At 41.0% G+C, this 15,000-nt stretch overlaps 1 protein-coding gene across 7 annotated transcripts in view; it reads right to left on the bottom strand.

Annotated features, from left to right (window-relative positions):
- Positions 1 to 15,000, bottom strand: part of LOC144976404 (uncharacterized) — a 130,258-nt gene that overhangs the window by 93,414 nt on the left and 21,844 nt on the right. Inside the window, exon 1 of one of the 7 annotated variants that reach the window (XM_078920679.1) lies at positions 6,399 to 6,527. The exons of 5 other annotated variants lie outside the window; for them this stretch is intronic. The gene's annotated coding sequence lies outside the window, so the exon portion shown is untranslated. Of the gene's footprint in view, positions 1 to 6,398; positions 6,528 to 15,000 lie in introns of those variants that run through there. One more of the 7 variants, XM_078920682.1, reaches the window with a different exon arrangement.

Below are 15,000 nucleotides of genomic sequence, written 5' to 3'. Positions count from 1 at the left end.
TCAAAATGATAGCAAGCAAACTATTCGTTTCAACAGTCGTGACGTCACTTCCCTCGTAATGACGCATGGTAACTTAATAACTGACTCTAAACTATCGCAACAATGGCGTACGCCCTTATGAAATATTTCTCCGACGAGCATAAAAGCGTATCCAGAGGGAAAAACGAATTTTACACATTCTGATCTTAAGACATATTATGAAAAGTTCTAGCCAGCATGAAGAATAAAAAGTACAGATTTTCTTTGTTTAGAACCACGACGGCCGCCGGTGCTGGGCGACGTGACATCAGACTATTGAATCTAATTGCTATGTATCGTTTCACGGTTTAAAAAGGGGGGGGGGGGAACTCCGGCTTTATTGGACTAATGCTTCTTTTATTTATTAATTAATTTTATTTTGGATCGTAATGTTTCCACTAATTGAGCGGTATCAGTTGTTCAACGCGGCCCTTCAACAGAGCAATTCGGATTCGTACCTCTGGTACTTCTGCCTAAACTGTGATGTAGATGTTGCTGCTCGAAGTTCGAAGAAGTAAATCACAATGTGACATTGAATGTTAGCTTCAATTTAATATACGAAAACAGATAAAAAGGACGTTTCGTGTTTCCCCTTTATCAACAAAACAGGATGAGTGAAACACTACATACGAATTGAGATGTCTCACTCACCCCTAACCCCGACTATATCCGTAGTTTACCAGGGTTACTTTTAACCCATGCCTATTTATTACATTTTTCTGAGACAAATTATAGGCGTAGTATAAAAGTTAATGTTTTTAGATTTTGAATGGTAATGGTAGGTGAATAAAACTATCTAGATCTATCTATATTACATGCTCATTTTTAATACATTTTTCCAATTATAAAAAAGGATAAAAAATCTCTGGGATTGAGTGAGATAATGTGGTAGTGGCGTTGTTAAGCTTACATTCAAATTCACATTGTTATAATGTATAGATAGTTCGAAGATGACGTCACACATGTCTTTGTTATTGTTTTTTTCCATCCGCGTTTATGAGTAATGCTCACTGAACTGTATTAATCTGACTATAAACGTTCATGGGTACACACAGTTTTGTGTGTTGGTCCGTTATACTTCCGGATGGCAATGTTATGAGCTTCTTAACCAAGCGCATACTATCTATAAACGATGGAACGAGGTTGTATTATATTGAAATCGCATTCCAGATGCAAAGGGTTAATGATAGCACGTACATGTTTTGCAGCAGTTTGAACACACCCATACACAACAATTTATATACAATAGATCAAAATATATTAAAAACAACATCATTATACAGCGCCATACCCCAATCTCAACAAGCTCAAAGGGCTTAACATTAAGCGGGAAACTTTCACTCAAACATACACACAAAAACAAAAACAAAACAAAACAAACAAAAAAAATTGAGCTTTGCATAGCGCAATATCCACTAAATGTGCTCAAAGCGCTTTACAAGGGGTCCCTGGTCAACAGCAACATAATTTAACATGTAGGACGGGGCATGACGCCTGTTAGGTGAGGGAATGTGAATAAAGAGCCTTTTCCAAGGACTCAACTATGCGCCGAGCGCGAGGCTCGAACCTAGGACCTTCCGATCCGAAAGCGACCGTCATACCACATAGCCGCACAACCACTCAAACATGCAATATGAAACAAAGCAATAGAATTTTACAGTGCCACATCGAATCAAAGGCGACCGTCATACCACAAGACCGCAAAGCCGCACTATAGTGATACTACTAAGCTGATAGAAGCTGTGACGTCAAAAGTTATTAACAAAAATGAATAGAACAGCATACAAAGGAACAAAATACCAAATACGGAACGTTTCGGGGTCAAAACCCTTCTTCTGCCAACAACAACAAAACAAAAACAGAACAAAAAAAAAACATTGAAAACCTAAATACATCACTTAAAAACTCAAAGTAAACTGTAGAGAAATATTTGTCACGCCCTCTCTGTAATAGGATCTTGAAAAGGCAAGAAATTCGTTTCTAAAAGATTTTTAAGATGCACTAAAAATACGGTGTTTCTTTTTAAAGAATCCCGCCGAAACCCGACGAACCCCGACGATATCCGACAAAGTTATGGGAAGTGTACACCAGTGGGGAGTGAACCTGGGACTATGGGAGGAAGAGGATGTTTATTTTTTTTACGAAACTCGACAATATTAGACAACGTTATGGGAAGTAGGCAGCAGTGGGGAGTGAACCTGGGACTCAGGGAGGTGTACACCAGTGGAGAGTGAACCTGAGGCTATGGGTTGCAGCAGGTTTCGGCGGGTTTCGTAAAAGAGTAATACTCCTAAAAATATTGTATCGTATCTTGCCTCAACGAAGTCAAGCTACAATGATCGTTGACAGTAATTAATTGAGTCCTTGGAGAAGACTCTTTACTCACATTATCTCACCTTACTCAGGTGTAAAATAAGTTACCTGTCCGTTAACAGCATTGTTTCTGTCCGACAAAATTGTAATATCGCCTAACAGGTGTCATGTCCCGTACTAATAAATGTCATGTTAAACGTTCCTGTTGGCCAGGGACCCCTTGTAAGGCGCTTTGAGCAAGCTTAGTGGATATTGCGCTATAAAAAAGCTCAATTTAATTAGCGGGTGATAATGTTTGCAAACTTTGGCCCCAGAAGTCTGTCGTTGATCAAAGAACTTTTAAAACATTTAGAATTAGCCTAGCTTTAAATAGATTTAAATTTGTGTGCACCAACCAAGAAACAAGTACCAACATTGCAGTCGTGTTTCTATAAATAGAATGTAAATGGTGCTGCTCGAAGCTTGAAGAAATGAATAGCAATGCGAAATTGAATGTAAGCTTCAATTTAATTTACGAAAACAGATAAAATGGACGTTTCGGGTTTTCCCTTATCAACAATAGCAGGATGAATGAAACACTACAGACGAATGAGATAATGTGGTAGTGGCGTTGTTATGATGAATAAACAAAAACATTGATGGGCAACATTATCTCATTCGTCTGTAGTGTTTCATTCGTTCTATTTTTTGGGGAAACCCGAAACGTCCGTTTGATCTGTTTTCGTAAATTAAATTGAAGCTTAGATACATTCAATTTCACATTATTATTTATGTGTACAAATAGAGCGCTTTAACTCTCTCCTTACCAGCATTTTTCAGGATTTTCCCCAAAACTTCACACCTAAATGTAGTTTTTGTCACTCAAACACAATAGGGAATGAGATTAGCGGAGGAGTAGCGTCCCTTGATTGGACGTAACCCATAGTCTGTGACGTCATCGGCGGAAAAGTTATTAGAGAGAGAGCGTCATGTTGGTTGTGCGCATGCGTCTCTCATCCTCGCAGTTAAGGTCTTGTGATATATAATTTAGTTAGCAAAACATGCTCTACAACACACTGTTCATTTTCTTTAAATTGTATGATGCAGAAAAGAAATTTGAATAAGAAAATATTTGGTTGTATCGTAACGAATGTGACGATTTTCCTATAGATGGTCAGGAGAGAGTTAACTCGGTACTTGTGCCCTAGGGAAAAGTCACATGATTTTCAACGAATCCCGAAGGTTGAAAGCATACAGCATTGATCCCTATCTGACATATTTGTCTAAATTATGCTTAATGAATATCCAAAAAGAAGGGAAATGACTAATTAATGACGTCAGGTAATATAAACAATGCTATTTTGATATTAATCCGAGAAAATTATTAAAGATTAATCATTGTCTTCATAACATCGTTAACAAAGACAACAGGTAAAATGTTTCATTATTTCTTTCTTTCTTCTTCTTCTTCTACTTCTTCTTCTTCTTCTTCTTCTTCTTCTTCTTCTTCTTCTTCTTCTTCTTCTTCTTCTTCTTCTTCTTCTTCTTCTTCTTCTTCTTCTTCTTCTTCTTCTTCTTCTACTACTACTTCTTCTCCTCCTTCATCATCATCATCATCATCATCATCATCATCATCATCATCATCATCATCATCATTATTTTCTGATACTTCTTCTTAGTCAAAAAAGGTCGGGAACAATCAACTATTTTTAGAAGCTGAGATTGAATAATACAGCCGAGTATGAGAGAATCGATTATTGTATGATATCGTGTAAACGTTTGGCGAGTCCCTGTTTCATTATGAAGTCCCATCAGGGAATTCGTCAAACGTCACAACAAGAGAGTCAGTCTAGAGTCATTCAATTTGGGGACCGGGGGGGGGGGGGGGGGTGTGGATTGAGGTGTGGATGGGTAGATTATTATTATTATTATTATTATTATTATTATTATTATTATTATTATTATTATTATTATTATTATTATTATTGTTATTATTATTATTATTATTATTATTATTATTATTATTATTATTATATTATTATTATCATTAAATAGATAGATAGATAGAGAGATAGGGAGATAGAGAGATAGATAGATAGATAGATAGATAGATAGATAGATAGATAGATAGATAGATATACAGATAGATAGATAGATAGATAGATAGATAGATAGATAGATAGATAGATAGATAGATAGATAGATAGATAGATAGATAGATAGATAGATAGATAGATAGATAAATAGATAGATAGATAGATAGATAGATAGATAGAAAGAGAGAGAGAGAGAGAGAGAGAGAGAGAGAGAGAGAGAGAGAGAGAGAGAGAGAGAGTTAGAAAGGGAGGAGGAATATGTGATAGGAATAAATTATTGGGAGAGATAAAAAAAACTGCTAAAGTTTAGAAGCCTGTAACCGCCGGACATAACAGATGCAAGCCTGAAATTTCACCATAATCAAACCAATTTATTGGACTTTATGTACACAAAATTCCCAAATAGAATATTGAATATATGTATTTGACGATTGTTTTAAAAGATACACCTCAAATTTGCCCTATAAAATATTTTAAATTAATTCTCAAATTTTGATGTATGACTGCGCATAGCTTTTTTCCCCAAGATCCAATTTGTTTTATTATGTCTAATATAATTATGCCAATTCATGAAATTTGAATTGACTCTTTTAGCTCTGCTTTAGTATAAAACGTTGTACGACCCTTATAGATAGTATGCGCTTGGCTAAGAAGCTCACAACATGCCATCCGGAAGTATAACGGACCAACACACAAAATTGTGTGTAACTATGAACTTTTATAGTCTGGTTCATACAGTTTAGTGATAAGTACTCATAAACGTGGATAGCAAAATCAATAACAAAGACCTGAATGACGTCATCTTCGTTTTATCTTTTGATAGTTCGAAGTTGACGTCACTCAAGTCTTTATTATTGTTTTTTTGCCATCCGTATGAGTAATTCTAACTAAACTATATTAATCAGACTATAAACGATCATGGTTACACATTGTTTTGTGTGTTGTTCTGTTCAACTTCCGGATGGCACTGTTATGAGCTCCTTAGCCAAGCGCGCACTATAGATAGTATGCGCTTGGCTAAGAAGCTCATAACATTGCCATCCGGAAGTATAACGGACCAACACACAAAACTGTGTGTAACCATGAACGTTTATAGTCGGGTTAATACAGTTCAGTGAGCATTACTCATAAACGCGGAGTCAAAAAACAATAACAAAGACCTGAGTGACGTCATCTGCATACTATATATATAATATATATATATATATATATATATATATATATACTGTTTGACATCATTGTACATATTATGCTGTAGTCTATTTTATTCAAGTCAGGACTCAGTGGAGAACATTTAATCTTTAGAAATATATCAAATATGATTTCTACGTCGTATTGAAAATTATGTAACATTTTAAAAGGAAAATGTATTCCTGGAGCAATCCCACAACACCGTTTGGTTTTCTACTCAAGAAACAATGGAAACACCGCGCGCTGCTAAAACGAGACGCAAGTTTGGAAACATTCGATATCGTAATTTTTATGCGATTTTGATATAATCGGTATAGTTTCTTTACCAATCATAGATTTTTAATCAAACTTATCAAGTATTAATAATATAATAATAATATAATAATAATATAATAATAATAATAATAATATATAATAATAATAATAATAATAATAATAATAATAATAATATAATAATAATAATAATAATATAATAATAATAATAAATAATAATAATAATAATAATAATAAAATAAATGATAATAATAATAATAATAATAATAATAATAATAATAATAATAATAATAATAATAATAATAATAATAATAATAATAATAATGATAATCATAATAATAATAATAATAATAATAATAATAATAATAATAATAATAGTAATAATAATAATAATAATAATAATAATAATAATAATAATAATAATAATAAGACTAATAATAATAATAATAATAATAATAATAATAATAATAATAATAATAATAATAATAATAATAATGATAATAATGATATATTGTTATAGCAACCTACCACGATACGTAAAACCATTATTGACTAGTCTGTCTCCGTGTCAAAAAGCACTTCCACTACCTCCGCACTAGAATGAAATCTCATACCTACATGAAATGCCAGAGCTTTATTGGAGCTCTCTCGAACAATGACGCTGTTATTGTCGCACGCAAGGCACCCATTTCCGGTTGCGCATGTTTACTTATAGATCTGACGCACTTCCTCCCTTCTCCTTACAATCATTTCTGATATCTCCAGAAATATGGAAATAAACCAATAACAATTGATAATATCGCCTGCTTTTTTCATGTATTCTATTCATATGAAATATTTATTAAATGCCACATATGATATATCGTTAAAGGATATAAAGTATATCTATTTTTGTATCATATCCAGACCTGCCTAGTTATAAGAAACATTCGTAGAATTACGACATTTTGGTACCATTTTCAGAACTTCGTGAGATTTTCAAAGTCATTAAAACTTATTGAATGTAAAAGTTGTTACTCATGGATTTTAAATCAAACTTAGCAAGTATTAAATAATAATAATAATAATAATAATAATAATAATAATAATAATAAATAATAATAAAAAGAAGAAGAAGAAGAAGAAGAAGAAGAAGAAGAAGAAGAAGAAGAAGAAAGAAGAAGAAGAAGAAGAAGAAGAAGAAGAAGAAGAAGAAGAAGAAGAAGAAGAAGAAGAAGAAGAAGAAAGAAGAAGAAGAAGAAGAAGAAGAAGAAGAAGAAGAAGAAGAAGAAGAAGAAGAAGAAGAAGAAGAAGAAGAAGAAAAGAAGAAGAAGAAGAAGAAGAAGAAGAAGAGAAGAAGAAGAAGAAGAAGAAGAAGAAGAAGAAGAAGAAGAAGAAGAAAGAAGAAGAAGAAGAAGAAGAAGAAGAAGAAGAAGAAAGAAGAAGAAGAAGAAGAAGAAGAAGAAGAGAAGAAGAAGAAGAAGAAGAAGAAGAAGAAGAAGAAGAAAGAAGAAGAAGAAGAAGAAGAAGAAGAAGAAGAAGAAGAAGAAGAAGAAGAAGAAGAAGAAGAAGAAGAAGAAAGAAGAAGAAGAAGGAAGAAAAGAAGAAGAAGAAGAAGAGAAGAAGAAGAAGAAGAAGAAGAAGAAGAAAGAAGAAGAAGAAGAGAGAAGAAGAAAAGAAGAAGAAGAAGAAGAAGAAGAGAAGAAGAAAGAAGAAGAAGAAGAGAAGAAGAAGAAGAAGAAAAGAAGAAGAAGAAGAAGAAGAAGAAGAAGAAGAAGAAGAAGAAGAAGAAAGAAGAAGAAGAAGAAGAAGAAGAAGAAGAAGAAAAGAAGAAGGAAGAAGAAGAAGAAGAAGAAGAAAGGAGAAGAAGAAGAAGAAGAAGAAGAAGAAGAAGAAGAAGAAGAAGAAAGAAGAAGAAGAAGAAGAAGAAGAAGAAGAAGAGAGGAAGAAGAAGAAGAAGAAGAAGAAGAGAAGAAGAAGAAGAAGAAAGAAGAAAGAAGAAGAAGAGAGAGAAGAGAGAAAGAAGAAGAAGAAGAAGAAAGAAGAAGAAGAAGAAAGAAGAAGAAGAAGAAAGAAGAAGAAGAAGAAGAAGAAGAAAAGAAGAAGAAAAGAAGAAGAAGAGAGAAAAGAGAAGAAAGAAGAAGAAGAAAGAAGAGAAGAAAAGAAGAAGAAGAAAGAAGAAGAAGAAGAAGAAGAAGAAGAAGAAGAAGAAGAAGAAGAAGAAGAAGAAGAAGAAGAAGAAGAAGAGAGAAGAAGAAGAAGAAGAAGAAGAAGAAGAAGAAGAAGAAGAAGAAGAAGAAAGAAGAAGAAGAAGAAGAAGAAGAAGAAGAAGAAGAAGAAAGAAGAAGAAGAAGAAGAGAGAAGAAGAAGAAGAAGAAGAAGAAGAAAAGAAGAAGAAGAAGAAGGAAGAAGAAGAAGAAGAAGAAGAAGAAGAAGAAGAAGAAGAAGAAAAGAAGAAGAAAAGAAGAAGAAGAAGAAGAAGGGAAGAAGAAAAGAAAGAAAGAAGAAAAGAAGAAGAAGAAGAAAGAAGAAGAGAGAAGAAGAAGAAGAAGAAGAAGAAGAAGAAGAAGAAGAAGAAGAAAAAGAAGAAGAAGAAGAAGAAGAAAAGAAGAAGAAAAGAAAGAAGAAGAAGAAGAAAGAAGAAGGGGAGGGGGAAAAGAAGAAGAAGAAGAAGAAGAAAAGAAAAGAAGAAAAGAAGAAAAAAGAAGAAGAAAAAGAAAAAAAGAAGAAGAAGAAGAAGAAAAAGAAGAAGAAAAGAAGAAGAAGAAGGAAGGAAAAGAAAAGAAGAAGAAGAAGAAGAAGAAGAAAGAAGAAAAAAAAGAAGAAAAAGAAGAAGAAAAGAAGAAGAAGAAGAAGAAAAGAAGAAAGAAGAAGAAGAAAGCTCCGTACGCCTGCTGACGCCCCGTCCGTCCTCGCCCCGCCGCCCCTCCGCCCCGCCTCCCCAGCCCTCCGCAGACCGCAGCTCCTCCTCCGCGCCTCCTGCCTCCTCCTCCGCATCGTCCGTCCCATCCTCCTCCCTCTCTCCCTCCTCGCTTCCCTCCTCCGCCTCCTCCTCTCCTCACCGCCTCCTCCTCCTCCTGCCTCCCCGACCTCTCCTCCCTCCTTCCTCCTTCCTCCTCCTCCGCCTCCTCCTCCTCCCTCCGCCCTCCGCCGCCTCCTCCTGCCCCTCCCCTCCTCCTCCCCCCTCCTCCTCCCTCCCGCCTCCTCCCGCCTCCGTCCCCTCCTCCGCCTCCTCCTCCTCCTCCGCCTCCTCCGCCATCCTCCGCCTCCATCCCTCCCCCGCCTCCTCCTCCTCCCTCCTCCTCCCTCCATCCTCCTCGCTCCTCCTCGCTCGCTCCCTCCCGCCTCCTCCTCCTGCATCCTCCTCCTCCCCCCCCTCCTCCCCTCCTCCAGCCTCCCCTCCTCCTCCTCCCGCTCCTCCCGCCTCCTCCTCCTCCTCCTCCTTCCTTCCTCGTCCCCTCCGCCTCCTCCTCCTTCTCCTCCTCCTCCTCCTCCTCCTCCTCCTCCTCCTCCTCCTCCCCTCCGCCGCTCCTCCTCCTCCTCCCCCTCCTCCTCCGCCTCCCGTCCTCTCTCCCCTCCTCCTCCTCCCCCTCGATCGCCTCCTCCTGCCTCCTCCTCCCTCCGCCTCCCCCTCGCCGCATCCTCCTCCCCTCCTCCCTCCTCCGTCTCCTCCGCCCTCCTCCTCCCCTCCTCGCCACTCCTCTCGCCTCCTCTCGTCCCCCTCCGCCTCCTCCTCCGCCCTCTCCCCTCCTCCGCCTCCTCCCCCTCCTCCTCCCTCCATCCTCCTTCCGCCTTCCTCCCCTCCGCCTCCTCCGCCTCCCCTCCGTCTCCTCCTCCCCTCCTCCCCCATCCTCCTCTTCCTCCTCCTCCTCCTCCTCCTCCTCCTCCGCCCTCCCTCCTCCCGCCTCCTCCTCCCCTCCTCCTCCCCTCCTCCTCCCCTCGCCTCCTTCGCCTCGCCCTTCCTGCCTCCCCGCCTCCCCCTCCTCAGCCCCCCTCCTCCTCCATCCCTCCTCCTCCTCCCCTCCTCCTGCCTCCTCCTCCCGCCTCCTCCCCCCTCCTCCTCATCCTCCCCTCCTCCTCCTCTCTTCGCTTCGTCCTCCTCCTCCTCCTCCTCCTCCTCGCCCTCCTCCTTCCTCCCCTCTCCGCCTCCTCCTCCCTCCTCCTCCTCCTCCTCCTCCTCCTGCCTCCTCCGCCTCCTCCGTCCTCCTCCTCCCTCCGTCCGCCTACCCCTCTCTCCTCCTCCTCCTCTCTCCTCCTCCTCCGCCTCCCCTGCCTCCGCCTCCTGCTCCTCCTCCTCCTCCCTCCTCCTCCTCCTCCTCCGCCTGCCTCCTTCTCCGCCTCCTCCTCCTCCTCCTCCGTCCTCCTCCGCTCCTCTCCTCTGCCTCCTCCTCTCCTCCTCCTCCGCCTCCTCCTCCTCCTCGCCCCCTCCTCCGGCTCTCTCCGCCTCTCGCACTCCTCCTCCTGCTTTCTCTTCGCTCCTCCTCCTCTCCTCTCCTCCGCCTCCTCCTCCTCCTCCTCCCCTCGCCTCCTCCTCCGCCTCCTCCTCCCTCCCCGCACTCCTCTCCCCCTCCCCCGCCTCCCTCCGTCCTCCTCGCTTCTTCTTCTCTGCCTTCCGCCCCCCTCCTCCTCCTCCTCCTCCTCCTCCTCCTCCTCCTCCGCCTCCCCTCCACCGCCTCCTCCCCTCCCCCCTCCTCCTCCTCCTACCTCCCCCCTCCCTCCTCCTCCCCTCCGCCCTCCTCCCCTCCTCCTCCGCCTCCTCCTCCCCTCCTGCCTCCTCCTCCCCTCCTCCTCCTCCTCCTCCGCTCCCGCCTCCTCCCCTCCTCCTCCCCTCCCCTCCTCCTCCTCCTCCTCCCTCCGCCTCCTCCGCCTCCTCCCCCCTCCCCCCCTCCTCCTCCTCCCCTCCCCTCCTCCCCCCGCCCCTCCCCTCCTCCGCCTCCTCCCCCCTCCTCCCCGCCGCCCCCTCCCTCCCCGCCTCCCCCCCTCCTCCTCCTCCCTCCCCTCCGCCTCCTCCGCCCCCCTCCGCTCCCCCCTCCTCCCCCCCGCCTCCTCCGTCCTCCCCCCGCCTCCTCCTCCCCTCCTCCTCCCTCCCTCCCCGCCTCCTCCTCCTCCCCTCCTCCTCCCCTCCCCCTTTCCGCCCCCCCGCCCCTTCCCCTCCTCCTCCTCCCCTCCTCCCCTCCTCCGCCTCCCCCCCCCTCCTCCTCCTCCGCCTCCCCTCCCCCGCCTCGTACAACCCCCCAAACCCAAAAAAATACCCAAACCCGTCACACAACAACAACCAACAACAACAACAAACAACAACAACAACAACAACAACACAACAACAACCAACAAAACAACAACAACAACAACAACAAATCAACCACCAACACAACAACAAAACAACAACACAACAACAACAAACCAAACAACAACAACAAACAACAACTAACAACAATGAACAACAACACCAAAAAAAAACAATACATCCCCAAAAGTCAATTCCACGTTAATTCAAACCCCCCGACCCCCCTCCCTTTTTAAAAAACCCCAGCACAGAAAATTCCACAGTTAAATACCCCCGCAGTGGTTGTATTTGTAGAAATTCCCACATGAATATCATAATTATTTTTCAATTGCATTTGAGAGTTTATATCGCATGTCCACCGCACTCCGTGTGTTTTGTAACTTGCTCAAAGTACTCTGCCTCAGAATCATGATAATGATATAAAATCAGTAACTAGTTCATATAAATAATAGTGTTGTATTTTATGCTCTATGTTTAATATTGAGCGGTTATGTGGTATAGTGGTATGACACTCGATTTCGGATCGAATGGTCCTGGGTTCGAGCCTCGCTCGGTGCATAGTTGAGTCCTTGGAAAAGGCTCTTTACTCACATTCTCTCACCGTACTCATGTGTAAAATGAGTACATGACCGTTAACAGCGTTGTTTCTGTCCGAAAAAAAATTGTAATATCGCTAATAACAGGCGTCATGTCTCGTTCTACTTGTTACGTGTTGCTGTTGGTCAGGGACCCATTGTAAGGCGCTTTGAGCACGTTTAGTGGATGTTGCGCTATATAAAAGCTCAAAATAAAAAAAATCTCAAGATTTCCAAGTCAACCACTTTATAAGATGTCTCCAAATAGTCATTTCACTGACTTGCTCAATAAACAAGGTAAGGTCAAATAGTAATTTGAACCTCAGCTAAGTGTAGCTTTGGATGGGGGTCCCGATAGCTCAGTTGGTAGAGCACTCGCTTCACACCCAAAGGGACCGAGATCGATCCCGGGTGCAGTCGAGATTTTTTATGACCCCTCTGTCCATCCAGCAGTGATTGGGTAGCTGGCTCTGTTAGATCTGGCGGAAAGTACTTTGTGATAGACTAACGTCCTATCCAAAGTGTAGCAATTGCTATTGTCCGTTTCACGCTATAGAAACCGGGATAAACTCCGGCCCCATGAGCTAAATGGCTCTGCAGGACTACTTCTTGTTTTGTTTCTTTAAGTGTGGCTTTGTAGTGTATACAGCGTTAGCATATTAATTCTAGGCCATATCAGGAAAATGTCGATAGAAAGAAAGTAACATCGTCGTCACATATCCAATCATTGGTCATTCCCATTGTAGCTTGATGACGAACATTTTTGAGATAGATACAAAACAATTCTCTTGCTTTATCGACAAGGGAAATTCGAGATAATACACGACGACCTCCTACTGGTCCATTCTATATTATTTATTTCTGTCAACAAGAACAAGGCCAGCCATTGTGGCGTGTGACACAGAATGGCTTTGGTACGTGACACAACCGGGCCGAACATCACGTAGCTAGAGGGGGACTCCTAGCAACCAGTGAAGAGAAGCATTATTCTTTTGTTTCCCGATTTATTTTTATAACAAATATTATTACAATATAAATTATGTCAAATTTAATTTCACAATAGCAAGTGTTGTGTGATTAACCTTCCTCGTGTATTTATACTCGACTTTAGAATTTAAAATCTAGAGCATTTCTATAGCGCAATATCCATTAAACGTGCTCAAAGTCCTTTACAATGGGTCTCTAGTCAACAGCAACACTTAACATGTAGGACGAGACATGATGCCTGCTTTGCTTAGAGTGTGCGGTAAAATTTATTTTTGATGACGTGGTACACAGAGTGATATCTGCCCTAATGATGACGTAGTACACAAACAAATATACATCAATGGCTAACTTTTGTACTCAAAGTGATATCTGACTCATTTCTTGAATATGAAATACCTACGACCTATACATCTTTAACATTGATATTCTGACTATTAAAGTCGTTGAAAACTTAAGCTATTGTTACATAATTTCAAATTCTCAGCTGTACAGATCATCATTTAACCGCACTGTCTTTTTTACGAAACCCGCCGAAACCCGACGAATCCCGACAAAGTTATGGGAAGTAGGTAGCAGTGCGGAGTGAACCTGGAACTCAGGGAAGTGTACACCATTGGGGAGTGAACCTGGGACTGGGTTTCGGCGGGTTTCGTAAAAAAGACTTGGTGCTTTTTTACGAAATCCGCCAAAACCCGGCGAAACCCGACAAAATCCAGCAAAGTTATGGGAAGTAGACAACTGTGGGGAGTAAACCCGAGACTCAGGAAAGTGTACACCAGTCGGGAGTGAACCTGAGACTATGGTTATTGGCGGGTTTCGGCGGGTTTCGTAAAAAAGACACACCCTCATTTAACTCCCTCCTCACCGACCATATTCCGGATTTTCTCAAAATGCCATACCTACATAACATTAAAATAGATTTTTACAACTCTTAATCCAAAGGAATAAAAGTTTACTTTACATAATTTTGTTCAGCTCTACAGAACATATCGTTAAATTCTATAACAAAAACAATAATACTCGTGTTTCTTCAAATTTTGTGATGTACAAACAAATCTGAATGAGATTTAATCCTGGTTGCATCGTAACAAGTGTGACGATTACCCATGGTTGGTAAGGACAGGGTGAATGTATAAAACAAATTTTGTAACTAACCTACAATATTTCTAAAGTTAATTTATTTTTTGGGAAAAAACCAATAAACTTGAGCTTTTATATAGCGCAATATCCACTAAACGTGCTCAAAGCGCTTTACAAGGGGTTCCTGGCCAACAGCAACACATAACATGTAGGACGGGACATGACGCCTGTCAGGCGATATTACAAATTTTTGGGACAGAGACAACGCTGTTAACGGCCAGGCACTCATTTTACACCTGAGTACGGTGAGAGAATGTGAGTAAAGAGCCTTCTCCATGGACTCAACTATGCGCCGAGAGAAGCTCGAACCCAGGACCTTCCGATCCGAAAGCGAGTGTCATACCACTAGACCACATGGCCGCACAACGTTATATATACGAAATATCAAATCAGATTGATATGAATACTGGTCATTACTTCATCACATTGATTTTGTTGCATTGACAAGATTGATATAATTCATCATAGGTGGCACGGTGGCTCAGCTGTACGGTACCCGAAAGGAACCGAGTTCGATCCCCAACCGCTGCGCTATAGGGCCTTGATAATGTAAATGTTGCTGCTTGAAGCTCGAAGAAATAAATAAAAATGTGAAATTGAAATATAAGCTTCAATTTAATTACAAAAACAGATCAAATCAACGTTTCGAGTTTCCCCTTTATCAACAAAACAGGATGAATGAAACACCACAGATGAATGAAAAAATGTGATAGTGCGTAGTTAAGATGAATATTTTTGTTGATAAAGGGGAAACCCGAAACATTCATTTGATCTGTTTTTGAAATTTAAAAAAAGCTTACATTCAATTTCACATTATTATTTATGTGGCCTTGAGCAAGTCACCTCGCTTTAGCTCAATTTGCGGCGCTGCACTGCGGCTGACGTCTGGGTCATTCCAGTCTTCCCTTGGAATAGACTCTAGGGAAAAATTTCCCCTGAGGGATGTATAAAGGGAATTTTATTTTCTCTTATTTATTTTTATAAGGCATGAACTATTTGTTTGATAAAAATTTGCTTATTCTCTAAGGGATAGTAATCGTCATCTATTTCAAACCCATGCTGTGTATTGATTAAGGAATTAATTTGCAAACAAAAGTGGCCAAAACAAAGCAAGAACCCCCCCCCCCTCCCCCGATCCCCCCACACTATCGATACCGACAAAGTA

The sequence above is a fragment of the Berghia stephanieae genome, chromosome 7 (genome assembly GCF_034508935.2).
Source record: "Berghia stephanieae isolate SIO BIC M18660-M18661 chromosome 7, UCSD_Bste_1.3, whole genome shotgun sequence".
Lineage (NCBI taxonomy): Eukaryota > Metazoa > Mollusca > Gastropoda > Nudibranchia > Aeolidiidae > Berghia > Berghia stephanieae.
The sequence above is the reverse complement of the archived record's forward strand: the minus strand, read 5'-3'. Positions and strand labels throughout refer to the sequence as shown.